The sequence below is a fragment of the Perognathus longimembris genome, chromosome 21 (assembly GCF_023159225.1).
Source record: "Perognathus longimembris pacificus isolate PPM17 chromosome 21, ASM2315922v1, whole genome shotgun sequence".
In the NCBI taxonomy this organism is placed as follows: domain Eukaryota; kingdom Metazoa; phylum Chordata; class Mammalia; order Rodentia; family Heteromyidae; genus Perognathus; species Perognathus longimembris.
The window spans coordinates 35,955,125-35,972,452 of NC_063181.1; the positions used below are offsets into that span (position 1 = coordinate 35,955,125).

The following is a 17,328-nucleotide window of genomic DNA, read 5'->3' on the forward strand; positions in this document are numbered from 1 at the left end:
GCCCTATATTTAGCAAACACCCAGGAAAGTAGCACAATATCAAGGGCAAAGAGGTGTGAGTGCTGAATGTGCTGGAAATGGCCAGGGAGGGAAGGACCTTGTAAATCCCAAAGGCTGTGCCCCTGAAAAAATAAAGAAAGCAAAGGCTTCAGTCCTACTATCAAGGAAAGGGCCGGAAAGGACTACTTCGAGTGGGAAGAAACAGAGCTTCTGGCCTAAGCTAAGGAAAGGAGAGTAGTGAACCACCCACCAGATTCTACTACCAGCAGGTAGCCTGGGGTAGAAATGGGCAGAGGAAAGAGGCCAACCTTACATGGCTGTTCTAAAAGCCATCAATTTTGAGCACAGCTCCTTATTACTATTCAAGCTGAAGTCAACCACCCAAATCAGTAAGCACCGTTAAAGGGAAACACAATTCATTTATAGCAGAAGTAAAGCTCTGTTTTAAGAAACTTTAAGAGGAACTCTGAAATTTTAACAAAGAAAACACGGTGGAGAGGAGGAGCAGACCATAGCAAGTGCTATGTGCAGAGAAGAAAATAAAAGACAAAAAGTTATAAAAATGACTCCTTCCTACTGGCAACATACAGGTAAGACATGCCCCTGCAGTGTATTAAATATAACAGTACCTTTATTATCCTAATTGTTTTCCTCTGGTAAATACATCAATTTAAGAAAAAATAAAACACCAAATATAACCAAGAATTTAAGGCACTATATAACCTGCAATACATTTGTAGTGGTAAAGTTAACTCATATGTAAGCAATTCCAGATATCAATTAAATATTAAAGAAGTACCAACTTATCACAACATAAGCGTTGCAAAAAGGGCCAAGTTTTTCTCATGAAATCACAGTCATGTCAATTAGAAAGTAAAATGAGGGATAATATTTTCAGAGTAGACGCTGTGAGGGGTGTATTTCTGTGTATGCCTAATGTATTAAATTAAAATTAGAATGGGCTTTATTAAATATATCTCAGATTAGTTTATCTTACTGACTGCTCATGCCAGTTTCTGTCTTCGATGAAGGCTTTTGTAAATCCATGCGTTAGAGGAAATGACAAAGGTATTAAAAGATTTTATATGAACATCAAATGCTCACTCTTCCACCAGGGACTTGAGCTCTGTCCCAAATAATTCATTGTTGCACAAAAGGGTCACCGGGTAACAAAAATGCACAGAATTCCCAAACCTGAGGCAGTAGCCTGAGGGGGCAGGCAGAGACACATTTCAATGGATGCTTTCTTTCGCTTATGTGGTAAACTGTGTGAACACATCTGAGGTAGCTATGAAATGGGAGAGGGGCTGGAGAAGGGGATGCAAGCTCTAAGTCAATAGTGAGACTACCTTTACCTATCATAAAACATTAAAAAATACAGGCAGGTGATTTTGCAATAAATCAAGGCAATTAAATTTCCTTCCTGTCTTATAAATACATGACCTTTAGATAAAGAAGCCAGTGCAATTGGTATGAGGCACACAGAACAGGCGAACGGAGGTGAACAATCTGAGGGCAAGAAGGCTGTCCAAGGTTCTCCCTTATGTAAACCAACTGCACAACTCTTGGGGGGAGAGGGGAAGGGGGAGGGGGAGGGGGGAAATGAGAGAGGAGGTAACAAGTAGAACAAGAAATGTACTCACTGCCTTTCATATGAATCTGTAACCCCTCTGTATCATTTGACAACAAAGAAAAAAATAAAATAAAAATAAATGGAAAAAAAGAACTGAGCACATTGTAGAAATGAAATCCTTTAATGTGTACATGAAAAACAAGGAATTGATCATACAACAGACAACTATGGAATCAGACAACTATGAATGGACACACAAAATGCAGTACAAGTACATAATGGTGCATTATTCAAGCATAGGAAAGAATGAAATCATGTCATCTGTAAAAAGGGATCATTTTATTTCTTCCTTCTCTATTTGGAATCCTATTGTTCTTTTTCTCTTGCTTTATTGTTCTTGACAGAAATTCTAGTACATATTAGAGAGAGTGGACATCCTTGTCAAATGGCAAAAATCAATACATAAGTTAAGATTTAAGAAAAATGAGGGAAGGAGGGGGTAGGGTAAGAATGCTAAAAGGGGTGACATCGATCAAGATATATTATATTCAGAAAATTCCTTCATGAGTGGCAATTTCTTTGTACAGTTACGTAAAGGTAATAAAACGTGTTGTTTTGTTTTAAGAAGAGAATGAAATCCTGTCTTTTACATGAAAAGAGATGGACTGAATATTATCGTGGTAACAAAAACAAGCCAGATTCAAAAAGGCAAATTCCATATGCTTTTCTCATCTGTAGATTCTATGATATAATTAAGAAAAAGAAGACATAACATGAAAGCAGACAGGGCATTATTTGGGGGAGATAAAGAGGACAAGGTAAAAATGAGGGAAAGAACAAAGTAAATTTATGAATATGATGAAAGAATGTCACAATAAAATCCAGTATATGTACCATATATAATAATTTGAAAAAAAATCTTAATGTTCAGAAGAAAGAAATAAAGGTAGAATGCAATCTTTTATTATTTTTCACACATTTAAGATTGTTATTATAAACGATAATTTATGTACATAATGTTATAACTCTATATATCATATTTTATGTATGTTTATTTATTATGTATATTTATATTTCATGTATAATATATGTAATATGTATATGATATTACATGTGTTATATGCATATATTATAATATAATATAAGAATATATTATAACATAATGCCATATTATAATATGCATAATATATAAAACATATATTATATGTTCTTATGTGTAAATAATATGTCATTATAATAACATGTTATGTTATTATGTACAGAGGGTTCACAGTTACATAAGTCAGGTAAAGAGTACACTTCTTTTTGGACAATGTCACCCTTTTCCTTTTTCTCTCCTAGTTTTTCCCTTCCATCTCCACCCCCACAAGTTGTACAGTTCATTTTCAAGATAGTTTCTATTAAGTACCACTGCTACATTTGTTCACTCTTCATCCCAACATTTCTGTGCACCCACTTACCACCTGAAGACAGATGAACAAGCAAGACAAAGGAAAAGAAAACAAAAATAGCAACAAAGGAAAAAAAACACCTGTTTCCCATTTCCTGGAGTTCATTTTGATAAATATTATTTTATATGATCAGAGGTGCCTAAGTATTGTGCCTTTATGTTCCTCTCCTATGAATTTCCTCTTTTGGTCCCACCTTATGTGATTGGCTAGAGACTTGTATAATTTATCATATCCCAGTGTGTTTTTATTTTTTACCATCCAATGTGTTTACTGTTATGGTTATAGGCATAGTCTAGCTACCGCAAATGAGGTAAACAGCGGGAACGACTGGTTTATCAGAGTGGCATTGGGAAGGTGAGATTCTGTAAGTACATACTTGTGCAGGTATCAGCATGTTTCTGCATCAGTCCAACAAATAAATGAAGAAAGTGGAAACAGATTGTGAGTTACTTCCTCTTGCTCTGGCTTTGCACGGTGAAGTATCGTTAGTGATGTCGGACTCTACCACCCTCTTACATTCCTTCTTCTCACTGCCAGCTACTCACAGTGTTGGGCGGGGAGGTGGGGTGTCACTTATTTATAAAAAGTTTTGTGTAAGCCGGTGTGAATGCTCCTTGTCATAAAATTTTGTACATTTACTGGCAATCTCAATACATTTCCTACCACTTCGTATTTCAGAGAGGAGATTTGTAAATTAGATTTTTGAATACATGTTTAAAGAGTTACACAAGTGGTTACCATTCAATACATCAGAGAAAAGTTTTAAGATCTGGTGTGTGATAAGTGCAGCTGACAAACATCACTTTTCTGACAGAGACTGGGAAAATCACAGGACTCAGTTGACATTCTGGAAGGTTGGCGTGGTAAAGTGGCATTGCTATATCAGTGAGTCATAAACAGAGCTTCTGCAAAATTCTTATTTTCATATGGAAATGTAGTTAACATGATTGCTTTATCCTTTCCTTCTTTCCCTTGGTGTAAAATCATGAGGAAACATCAAAGAACTCAGAGGCCACACCCTTTCAGGGTTCAGCCCTATGCAGGAGATCCAACCCCCAGATGGACAAGAGACTTTTGACAAGTTCTTCTTCCTTCTTTGATTTTCATCCCTTCCTTTCTCTCATCTTTCCTTTTTATTCAGCTCTGTAATGCATTTAAACAGAGAACTGTATTGAACCAGGGTCACCAGGCACTGGTGACTTATGCCTGTAATTTTAGCTAATCAAGAGGCTGACATCTGAGAGGATTGTGGTTCCAAGCCATCCTGGGCAGGAAAGTTCATGAAGCTCTTAACTAAGTAAATTACCAAATAACCAGAAGTGGAGCTAAGGCTCAAGTGGCAGAGTACTAGTCTTCAGGGAAAAAAATTAAATAAAAGCTCAGGGACAGTGCCCAGGCCCTGAATTACAGCCTTAGGACTGGAACAACAACAACAACAACCGAAACTGAAAGGAAGTATTTTTCGATGGTAACATCTTACCTGCACCGCTAGTACCTGTCATTGGCAACCCTAGTTTCCATGTCCTATACATCTTGTGTTCTGGGTGGAGATCCCTTTCTCTGTGCTTCTGGGCTTTCATTGGCAGCTTCAGAGGTGTGATTGGGCTGTGGAGTGTTTATGAAATTACAGTGGGCTAACACTGAGGTTACCCCTTCCTCTACTAACAAAGGAAATTTGTGGCTCATTTGTCATATATTTCCTCATGCAAATTTTGGGAGAGATATAAACCAACCTAGGTCTGCTCTCCCTTTGGAGAATGGAACCAAGGAGCCTTCAAAGAAGTAGACAAAGTGAGCATAGAGGGATTGAAATGCTGGTGAGAGAGTGTTCTTTATACCTATGGAAAGCCTAGAAAAGAGTCCCCACTCACTTCCTTCACGTGGGTTTTGAAATCCTTAGGGTTGTGCAGTGTGGGCTCAACTGCTACACTCTCACCAGCAGGTTAAGACAGCCACTCTGGGGCTGGGAATATGGCCTAGTGGCAAGAGTGCTTGCCTCGTATACATGAAGCCCTGGGTTCGATTCCCCAGCACCACATATACAGAAAATGGCCAGAAGTGGCACTGTGGCTCAAGAGGTAGAGTGCTAGCCTTGAGCAAAAAAGAAGCCAGGGACAGTGCTCAGGCTCTGAGTCCAAGGCCCAGGACTGGCAAAACAAACAAACAAACAGCCACTCTGCTGCAAAATCGTACTATGCGTAAGGACAGACAGCTTCCTCTAACTGTTTCGTTGTCAATGTTTTGCCAGTTGTACAAGGAGCTGCCTGGAAGAAGAGTGTTCTTGACCCATTTGCCAGGGTTCTGTGAGCAAGTTAAAAGAGGTGACATTGATCAAGATGTACTATATTCATAAACTACTTTGTTAAATTCCAGCTCCTTTGTACAAATACTTAGAGATAACACAATTTAAAAAAATAAAACCTGAAAACAAGAAAATGTGAAGATGTCCTTCTTACTTATAGCTACTGATGGTCAGATTCTGTTATTTGTGTCAAGAAACATTCCTAATGGTAAGAGTTAGACTTTCTTTCAAATAAATAAGCCAGAGCTGTCAACTTGCATATGTAAATCTCTATACCCTCAGTAGTTAACAGAAGCTAAGAAATGTGGCAACCATGTTGGCAGGAAGTAAAAAAAAAAAGAGCTGCCACTTATTGAGTTGACTAGAGGTGTGGTAATAAGTCTTTTACCTGCAGTAAATCAATTGCACTTTGTGACTATCCTTTCACCACGTGGATCACAAGTGGATCCAAATATTCCATTGCATTTTGGGAAAAATTTAGATTATATCTTTGGTCCAAGGCCGTACAGTTGTAAATAAAGAACCCAGAAATGAAACATAGGAATCCATCTCCAACCAGCTCAGGATGCCAAGGTAGTATCTGATGCCCAAGGCCTTGGAAATCTGGCACTATCATTTGGCAGTTCATATAACCAAGAGGGGATCAAACAAAAGAACATATTTTCTCACCATTTCCATTAAGTATGACCTTCATCTTAAAGATCGTTCAGTGTTCCTGGCAATTAGACTGTAAGTGCTGGTTGGGAACAACTGTATGAAACACAGCTCGGAGAAGGTCTTCAGAAAACAAAAACCTTTGGGAGAACACAGTAAGTACTCACCCCACTATGTTATATTTAAGAGGCATCCTTCTCAACTTTAGAAATATATGAAATTCATAGGCTGAGGTTGTAATTCAGTGGCACAGCCCTTGCCTAGGAGACCCTGGATTCCATTCACAGCTCAGAACAAAAGTCAAAAAATAGGGCTGGGGATATAGCCTAGTGGCAAGAGTGCCTGCCTCGGATACACGAGGCCCTAGGTTCGATTCCCCAGCACCACATATACAGAAAACGGCCAGAAGCGGCGCTGTGGCTCAAGTGGCAGAGTGCTAGCCTTGAGCGGGAAGAAGCCAGGGACAGTGCTCAGGCCCTGAGTCCAAGGCCCACGACTGGCCAAAAAAAAAAAAAAGTCAAAAAATAATTTTCTTTGAGAATAAAATAATGAAAAAAGCTGGGGTCAACTGGCTCATGCTTGTACTCCTAGCTGCTCAGGATCCTGAGATCTGAGGATCACAGTTCTAAACCAACCCAGGTGAGAAAGTCCATGAAATTCTCTAATTAACCAGGAAAAAGCCTGAAGTGTAGCTGTGACTTATGCTGTTAGAGAGCCAACTCTGGGCACAAAAGCTAAGGTGCAGCACCCAGTCCTTGAATTCAAGCTCCAGGACCAATAAAAAATGTTTTGTCAGTGTGCCTTTTGGAAACAAAATTTTCCTTTTAAGCAGGAATACTTCACAACCAATGGTCCCAAATAAACTAAAGACATAAAACAAAAGACATTCTCAGCAATAAACAAGGCACTCTCATTTTACTAGTTCATTTACATTACTACCAGTACTTAAGTATTTGATTTGTCAAGTTAGTAATTGGTACACTGCAAGCCAGAATAGTTCCAAAATGGGATTTATAAAACATGGGACTATCAACGATGATATGGCCTAGTGGCAAGAGTACTTGCCTCTTATACATAAAGTCCTGGGTTCCATTCCCAGCACCACATATATAGAAAACGGCCAGAAGTGGCGCTGTGGCTCAAGTGGCAGAGTGCTTGTGCCTTGAACAAAAAGAAGCCAGGGACAGTGCTCAGGCCCTGAGTTCAAGCCCCAGCAATCAATCAATCAATCAATCAATCAATCAATAAATAAATAAATAAAATAAAAAATATTTAAAAAGAAATCATTGTTACATCTCTTTACAGAAAGAATATGACATTTAAATATATATTTCGTGTTTTTCTCTATTCCCAAAGTGTGCTTTTCTCTTCTTTCTTTTTATTTGTTTTATATTCCCACTTAACCAACCATCCCAGCATTCCTTCTGACATCAGTGTTTCTTGAGATAGAGCCTCGTTTTGCTGTCAGGATCCAGCCCCCGACCCTCATACTGTGACCTCCAGCTCCGGAGTAGCAGCTGTGATTCAAGATACATGTCACCAAATTTGGCTTGTTTTTGAGACTGGGGTCACATTGATTTTCTGCCCAAGTTGACCTCAAAAAGAATTCCTCTTGCTCTTAGGTGCTAGGATACAGGGAACATGGTGCCACATCTGACCATATACGTGTGCAACCACCACACAGGCATTTGTTTGAAAGTGTAATATTATGGGGCAAACACTATCTAGCAAAGAACGAGAACCTTAGAGCCAATCATCTGAGCAGGTGTGGGTTCACCCTGTGGCCTTGTAGGAGTCAAGGTTAATTAGTACAGGTTTAGGCAACTCATAGCAGAGCATCACAAGGCCCAATAGCTATACCCTTATGAACACCTAAGACGACGCTCAGTGAAATGAACTCCATGTTATGGAGACAATTGTTATATCACAGTTGTAACTACTTTCAACGTCCCATGTGTATCTGTAGCTTCTATTATTGATGATGTTCTTGCATCACCTTCCTGTGATCACCTACACTATCTCTGTAATCTTATCTGAGTATATTGGAAACCGTGTATAGTGGTATTGGAACTAGGAAATTGAAAGGGAATTCCAAAATTGAGAGACACAGGGTAAAAAAAAGACAAGCAACTACAATAGCAATACTTGCAAAACTGTTTGGTGTAAGTGAACTGAACACCTCAGGGGGGAAAGGGAAAGGGGGAGGAGGGATGGGGGTATGAGGGACAAGGTAACAAACAGTACAAGAAATGTATCCAATGCCTAACGTATGAAACTGTAACCTCTCTGTACATCAGTTTGATAATAAAAATTTGAAGAAAAAAAAAAAAGAAGACTAAAATCTACTAGTGCTTTGTGATGGTAAAATGAGATAATATTTGGAAGGAAAGATAGCAAATGACTGTTACAGAAATAGTGCATGATACCATTACCACCTTTGCCATAGATAACAGCACCATAAAAGAAGCGGGAGGGATTGTCATTACAACACCTATTATTCGAATTCCCAAACTTATTATCATAATACTGAGAGGTCAATGCAGTGATTACTACCATTATTTTCATTTCAGAACCCTCATGAATTGACTTGTTGCACCTAACATTTTGTTACTATTTCTTACCCACATGTATGTTAAAATAGGATGCTTTTAGACCAAGAATCCTGAAAACAAACTGGGAAGCATTTATTCAGTAAGCCTGTAGTGAATGGTCACACCCCATACAGCAGGGGCATGGCGGACTTAGCAAGCAGGGGGTTGACGATTGCCAGGTGCTGTGGTGCCTGTGGCTCACACTGTAGCGCTCCCTATGCGGAGGCTGAGATCCGAGGATCACAGCGCAAAGCCAGCCTGGGCAGGAAAGTCTGTAAGACTCTATCGACACAAAACTACAAAAAATGAAGCCGGAAGTGGTACCGTGGCTCGAGTGGTAGAGCACTAGCTTTGAGCCTTTAGCGGCACAGGGACAACAACTACCAGTCCCAGAATTCAAGCCCCAGGACTGGCAAAAATAAGAAAATGAAAAAACTGGGTGATGAAGTACCCAGATTTTCAGTTGGCCAGGTCCCAAAACTATTGGTTTTCCTGGACAACTAGTAATTAAACGTAAGAGATTTCACAATATCATAGACAATTGTCTCACCAATATTGAAATGAAGCATGGTACCTTAGAGATGGTTCTTTACTTCTATTCATGGTCTGTGAGCATTTTGGTACATGAAAATATAAAAGTCAGATTCAATAACCACACCAGGGAAACTAAGATACATAATCTACAAGACAACACACTAGCTCTAGATTCTCTACTTTTTGTTTATATAAATGTGGCTTGTCTCCTTATGGTTACTTAATTAGATAGGGGATTCACTGCACCTATTTAATGTAGAACAGAAGCTGGAGTTCTACATACCAAATATTTAATACAATTTATGCAACAGACTCTCTTGTCCCCAATAAAAGTTTTTTTTTTAATTTTTAGTTTTAAACTCAGAAACTCTGCTGCCTTGTTCTCAAACTCCAATAAAAATGGAAATGTTTTATACCACTGAATGTGCATAGTTCACTTTACCTGTGCTGATCCTATATGTTGTCAGCCTAAGATATTATTTCATTGAACAGGGTTTAAATTGTTCAGAATGAAAGGTGATAAGCACTAAGCACTCAGAGAAATTCGGAAGCACCATTATTTGCTCCTGAAACAAAGAACTTCAAATTTCAGTGAGCATTACCAAAGCATATTCACTGTTTCCCAAATTATCACAATTCACCTTAATATATTCAATCATACATTTTGAACTGGCATCTGTACATGCCTACTAAGATTAGATGATTTTTCTCAGCTCTGGGGATTCAAGCATGACTAAGATAGTAATTTTGCACAAGAACTTCAATAGAACTAGAGACAAATAAGTATAGAAAAATGACAAGAATATTAATGGTATTTGGAAGTTGTAAAATCCATGAATTGGTAATAAAGTAAATAAATGTGTCCATGGGAAAAATATGGAAAAGTTATATCAGACGATTTATAAGTATTATTATTTCTAATGTAAAAATGTGTGGTAATTTGTCAAGAGTATAGATGATGGAATTTATAAATGGTTTAATTCTCCCACATAAATGGATATATTTGTATATCAACTTGTACCACAGCCTCACGGTCACGTTCATATAAAAACCCATCGGGACTAGGGAAAGGTTTTGCTTTCAAAACTGTTATCGCTTTTCATTTGTAACTGACAGTTTTCAAGAGTGAGGCCATTCATAGTTATGGGAAAATAGTTGTTTTAATGCAACGTTGAATGACAGAAAACCAAACAATCAAATTTCATTCTCACATTTTTCATTCTGGCAAAATTACCTTTCGGGAAGAGCTTTCTGTTTTATGCACATTAATATGGCAAGGACTTTCAATGCTTATAGGACAAAAAAGGCAGACAAAAGAAAGAAGAAAGCTAAAGTACAAAGAACAGACAGTAAAACTGCCCCATCACACTTTTAAACCTCAGACTCTGACCTTTCGTCACACACACCTGCAGTGACCGGAACCATGGCTTACCAGACGTGATCATATAGGATGTGGTCACAGGGCAGATGGTGTGATTAGGTATGGAATTATGACAACGATTAGGCCTGAACTTACAAGCAGGAAGTAAACAAAGTGGGAGGCACCCAAGGTACCACTTGGGGCTCATAGGCCATCAGGGGCAACGGGATTTGTCTTAGATTTTTAAGGTGAAGACTCAGGTAAAAACCTCTTCCTGACTCCTCTAATTTCCCCAGGGCAAATGTAAGTTTTGTTTTTGGTATGATATTAGATATTATATTTACAACGACTGAAATTCAGGAATTTTACCAGAAAAAATATCCTATAAGATACTTTTTAGGATAACCTTGTAACTTGCAGTTTAGTAAAATCCAGTGAAACTAAAAATATAGCCTTCAGCATTTGGTAATACATATGTTATTGAAAATTATGACCTAATATAAAGCACTAAATTGCAACCACAGAAAATATAATTACATATTAAAAAATTACTATGCTGGCTTGGTGGTGCTTGCTGTAATCTGAGATCTCACAAGTTTTTGAGCGTACTATGCCATCTCGGGCTATATAATGAAATAAAAGAAAAAATGAAGCAACGTTGAGTGCATCACACCTGTAATTCAAGCTGCTTTTAATGCTGAGAGCTAGAGGACTGTAATTTGAGACCAGCCTAGGAATATAGAGAAGACTCCCTTATCAACCCATAGATGGGCAAAGTGGTACAAGCCTGCCATCTCAATCTACAAGGAGAGGCCAAGAACAGGAAAATCCTATTCCCAGACCAGTCCTGGAAGAAAGACCTATGAGACTGCGTCTAATCAGAGGGAAGCTAGGTGTGGAAGGACATACCTGTAATCATAGCAACTACAGAAGCCTCAACTGGTGCAAAACATGGGAGGCATGGCTCAGTGATACAACCTACCAAGCAGGAGATATTAAGATATACACAATGAAATTTTATGCCTCTATCAGAAAGAATGACATTGCCCCATTTGTAAGGAAATGGAAGAACTTGGAAAAAATTATACTAAGTGAAGTGAGCCAGACCCAAAGAAACATGGACTCTATGGTTTCCCTCATAGGGAATAATTAATGCAGGTTTAGGCAAGTCACAGCAGAGGATCACAAGAGCCCAATAGCTATGCCCTTATGAATGCATAGATGATGCTAAGTGAAATGAACTCCATGTTATGGAAACAACTGTTATATCACCGTTGTAATTACACTCAACATGCCATGTGAAACCGTAGCTTCTATTGTTGATGACCCTCTTGTATCCTCTTCCTGTTGTTGTACCCACGCTATCACTGTATCTCATCTGAGTACACTGGACACAGTATATACTGGCATTAGAACTAGGGAAGGGAAAGGGAATATCAAAATCGAGAGACAAAGGATAAAAAGACAAACAACTCCAAAAGCAATACTGGCAAAACCATTTGGTGTAAACCAACTGAACAACTCATGGGGGGAGAGGGAAAAGGGGAGTGGGAGGGGGAATGAGGGAGGAGATAACAAACAGTACAAGAAATGTACCAAGGCCTATCGTATGAAACTGAAACCTCTCTGTACATCACTTTGACAATAAATAAGTATATATAAAAAAAGATCAAACCCAAGTACTACCAAATAAAACAAATACAAAAAACCAAGTTAATAAATAAAACTTATCCACCTATCAAATCATTATACTTTATACACACACTCTCTCTCTCTATATATATATCTTTAGATATAGAGATCTATCGATCTATATATATTTTTAAGATGCCACCTCATATTTAGTGGGGTCCACTTATTTGTTACAGATTCTCATATTATCATGTTGTTATTAACTTCTCAAAAAGTTAATTTTGAATTAGAGTATGAGTTGGTATATGTCAACATTGACCCAGCTAGTTCCTTACTACTTACTGTTTATTATGTCAAAATTTATATCGGTATAATAATTCTTCACCAATCACCTAAACATTAATTATATGACATTAGTCCTGCTCTGTCTTTCGAACTTCAAATCTATACATCACATTTTCTCTGACTATCTTAAAGACCCTCCAACTTCATATGAGTAATGATAAAGAATGGCTGTAGCATTCACTGAAGTTCTCCTGGGCAAAAGGTGGTTATCATCTATTTCTGCCATCTACTCTCTACATTTGACTTGTCCCTAAGACCTATTGCTTCTTTCTTCTCAGAGTCTCTGAAGCTCAGCATTAGCTCTCCATTGCTACTACACTTGTCCTGCTCAGCACCATCATTACTGCAGCAGGTCCGAACTGCCTTTTCTCACCCTTCTTGCTTGCTTTCCTTCAGTCCATTCTGTGCGCTGCTAAGAAGCCTAATCTTTCTACAATGCAATTTAAGAATGTCCTGCTGCCAGGCTCTGGCAATGGTGGCTTATGCTGGTAATCCTAGTTACTCAGTGTGCTAAGGTCTGAGGATCAATGTTTGAAAGCCATCCTATGCAGGAAAGTCCATGAGACTCTAATTAACTACCAAAAAGAAAAAAAAAATGAAACTGTGCATCAAGTAATAGATCACTAGTCTTGGACAAAAAAAAAAAAAAAAGCTCAGGGATAGCGCCTAAGCCTTTAGTTCAAGCCCGGGGACCAGCATGAAAGAAGAGGGTAGAAAGGGAAGAGGAGGAAGAGAAGGGAGGACGAGGAGGACAAGGAGGAGAAGGGAGGAGGAGGAGGAGGAGGAGGACGAGGAGGAAGAGGAGAAGGGAGGAGGAGGAGGAGGAGGAGGAGGAGGAGGAGGAGGAGAAGGGAGGAGGAGGAGGAGGAGGAGGAGGAGGAGGAGGAGGAGGAGGAGGAGGGATTCTGCTTTCTTAAAGTGCTCCATTCTTTAACTACCATCCCTGTACTGTCTGTACTTTCCACTACACCTAATGAGGATTTCACAATCATTTTCTCACTAAGATCATCATGCCTAATCATTATCTTAGCTCTAGACCTAATGACATCACCAGAAATGACTGTTCATATTTCAGGACTCTGAACATCCCTCATTCATAGCCTGCACACAAGCTTTCCCTTCCGCCCATCATTCTGATTTTTCTCTCTTTCCTTATGGTCATGTCCATCTTTTCAGTTCATCTTAGGTGATACATCTTATATAAAACCATACTTGAACTTCAAAACTGCCTGGCTGAGTAGACTCTGCTTTGTAACACTTTCATAATATTCTGTGGTACAATTTAATTATTTATGTGTATCAGTGCACCTTGTTCTAGAGTGTAGGTTTAAGAAAGCAAAGGCTGTGAGAATCTTGTTCATTATTTATATCCCCAATGGCTAAAGAGCTCTGAGACTCAATACAAGTTTGTTGAGAAAAATTTGAAAAGCATAAATGAATAAATAAATAAATGAAATTTGATGAAACTTTGTGACCATTGGTCTTTGTAGTGGAATGTACTGAGATAGAAGAAACCACTGCTCAATTTAATTTCAAAAGGACTATGCAAATTCACAAAGGCACTAGTATGATAAAAATGTCCTAATTCTGCTCTCCTTCCCTCACTCTAACATGATCTTTTTTCGAATATGTGTTAAAGTGTATGAGGAATATTAAGATAGTCATTGGTGGATCACACTTTGTGATGCTAGCTACTCAAGAGGCTGACATCTAAAGGATCATATTTTGAAGTCTTCTGGGCAAAACTGTCCATGAAGCCTTACCTCTAAATTAACCAGAACCAAAGGCAGCTGAAGTACGCCTCGTGAAATCCAGCAGCCTCCTCATAAGCAACAAGCATGAGGCCCTGAGTTCAAAGTCCAATAGGTAAAAAAAAAGCAAAACAAAACAAACTAGTTGCTTAATTGACATTTCTTTATTTTTTTTATTTTTTGGCCAGTCCTGGGCCTTGGACTCAGGGCCTGAGCACTGTCCCTGGCTTCCTTTTGCTCAAGGCTAGCACTCTGCCACTTGAGCCACAGTGCCACTTCTGGCCATTTTCTGTATATGTGGTGCTGGGGAATCGAACCCAGGGCCTCATGTATACGAGGCAAGCACTCTTGCCACTAGGCCATATCCCCAGCCCCGAAATTGACATTTCTTGACTGCTAGTGATATTGAACATTAAAACATGTGGATCAACTATTTAATTTACTTTCTTCCTATTTATTTATTCACTTTTTATCATTTGAATTTGACATTTTGTAGTTTTAAGGGCAGTTCAGGCATATAAATTACAAAAATAAGTAAAACACAGCTCACAAAAGAATTTCATTGCTGTAGCATGAAGATTAAATAATACCCATTATACTTTGCTTTCCATTTCTTCGCATTGTATTCATTCATTCATTGTTACATTTTAAAAGAGAATTCTGATTTACAGTGATCAAAAAATAAATTGTGTATTCTAAATGCAAAAGAATGTTGTCCAGAACGGTTTGGTCTAGGCCAAAGAAGTTTTCATACAGAGAAGGATTTACATTGTTTAACAAGAAAATCAATACTTTACATGGACAATTCAAAAAGAAAGGAAAAAAACAAAACAAAAAACCCCAGGATTGGTCTTGCATTTCTTAATGAGATGACCTTCCCAGTACAACGAAGTAATACTTCTGAATATCACCAGAGACGTTGATATGAGGATGAAGTTTAGATGCTCCTATGAAATCCTTTAATTCCACTGATATTTTTTCTAATACACAGGTTTAGCTGGGCTTGCTGGGATGTGTTGTGATTGACAACACATCACATGGTACAAGTGTCCAGTCATGCAAGCTGCATTCTGATTTGATTTAATGGTTATCTCATTGGGATGTAGAACTTGTACAGCAAAGGGGGCTTAATGTCTTTATCCTCCTTAGAGAAGATGCTAGACACATAAGAAGCAGATTTATACCAATTAGTATTGGTATTTGGTCATCACAATGACTTTTATCAAGAGGCAGCCTGATACAAGGGGGAAAATACAAGCTTTGGAGTTAGAGCAAAATTCAAAGTCAAGTTATATTCATCTCGACTATTGTCGTAACTAGTCTCTGATCTTAGGTAAGATGTCTAAGCAAACACAACCTTATGTATTCTTCAAAACAGAGAAGAGGATAGTATACTGAAGTAGATACAGACAAATGAACTAGGATATGACATGATCTACAAAAGGAACTAATGTTAAAGTATTATTAAAGATTACTTAAGAGATGAGTGAATGATGACAAAAGAAATACCCAAGTATAGTTGCTTCTTATATATCAATTTTGTTTGTGAAGAAGAAATTGTTAGAGTCCAACCTACTCATCCACATTCCAGGCATTGTCTGACATTTTCATCTATAATTTCCTTCCAAGGTAATATGTGTTCTGAAAACTCGAACTCGGTGACCATTGCTAGGGATTCAGATGTTCTTGAAGAATGAAGGCTATTTGCCTTTGCTGTAATGTGTTCAGTATAGAGTTTTATGTGCATTTATTTGAAGACCTGCAGTTGTACCTCGAGAATTTGGCATTTGACTTACAGCACATTAAAACAAAAAGCAACAAGATGAAAAAGCCTGCTACATACTTGAGCATAGCAGCTTAGTATTACCTAATCAGCTTAATTGCATTGAGGTGAAGCCTGATATGCATACTGTCAGCAAGAAGAATGAGGGGAAAAGAGCACTCTAATAGAGTAAGTTTAATTGCATTATGTGATTTAATTATTTAGCTATCTCAGCACCCTACCTCCATGTACAAATGAATATGATATAAGCAACCATGAGCATACTGCTAGGCCATTACTGTTTGCTATTTATCATCAATAGGTTGATAGCTTGCAGGCATCTATGGCTCATAGCAAATACTTAATTTTGTTGGCATTCAGGGTCTAGGTCAGAAGATTGGTAACGACCTGTATTACCATTGAACAGGTTTGGAAATTAAAAGAAACAACTAGCACCAGTACTAGTATTTTGGGTGAAGATATTAAACCATCAATCAAATGGGTCAATGTGCCCCAATGGGAATTAAACCTTTGCTAAGATCTAGAGGTGCCCCCTGGAGCAGATAGGGGTCAGTCCAGGGAAAACCAGAATTTTCTTGTTAGATTAAGTGAGAAGAGGAAGGGAAAGAAAAGAGTAGATGTTGATGTGATTACACCACTATTTTCTTCTACAGCTCAATTTATTTTGAGGAACCAAACATATATTAAAGCAAATATGTGCTCTCCTTATCAAATAGTTTACCTCGTCATTTCAAATGTGAACTCAGGTAAACAATGGGATTGCAAAATCCCAAGGACACATGTTCTGTGTCTAACATTTTTGCTATCCTTAAGTATTTGTACCAGAAGTGGCCATTCAACAAAGCAGTTTAAGAATAGTGTCTCTTAATGTCACTCCTTTAAACATTCTCACCCATTCCTCCCAACCCCTTCCCTCTATTAACTTTTTTAGGATAGGAATATTATTATTATTATTATTATTATTATTATTATTATTTAACTTAGAACCACCATCAACCTCTAGTCTATCAGAGGAAGCCAAGAGAGAGTTTGTTTTTCACTTCATATTTAGGGGTAGGTTTTACCCCTAAATGTTAATATCATAACAACAAATTATGCATAAATATGCTTAGTAGGTATATATGAAGATAATATATTAAGATATTAAGAACCAAGGGTTCTCTAGTGCTAGTGGCTCAAGCCTGTAACCCTACCTACTCAGGAGACTGAGATCTGAGGATCATGATTCAAAGCCAGTCTGGGAAAACCTTAAGATTCTTATCTCCAATTAGCCACGAAAAAAAGCAAGAAGTAGAGCTATGTCTCCAGTGGTAGAGCACTAGCTCTAAACAAAGAAGCTCAGGGAAAGCACC

The 17,328-nt window shown here is 38.2% G+C and overlaps 1 protein-coding gene across 1 annotated transcript in view; it reads right to left on the reverse strand.

The window, feature by feature from the left end:
* The window catches only part of Unc5d (unc-5 netrin receptor D), a 536,818-nt gene that overhangs the window by 240,509 nt on the left and 278,981 nt on the right, over positions 1–17,328 (reverse strand). The gene's annotated exons all lie outside the window — the stretch shown is intronic.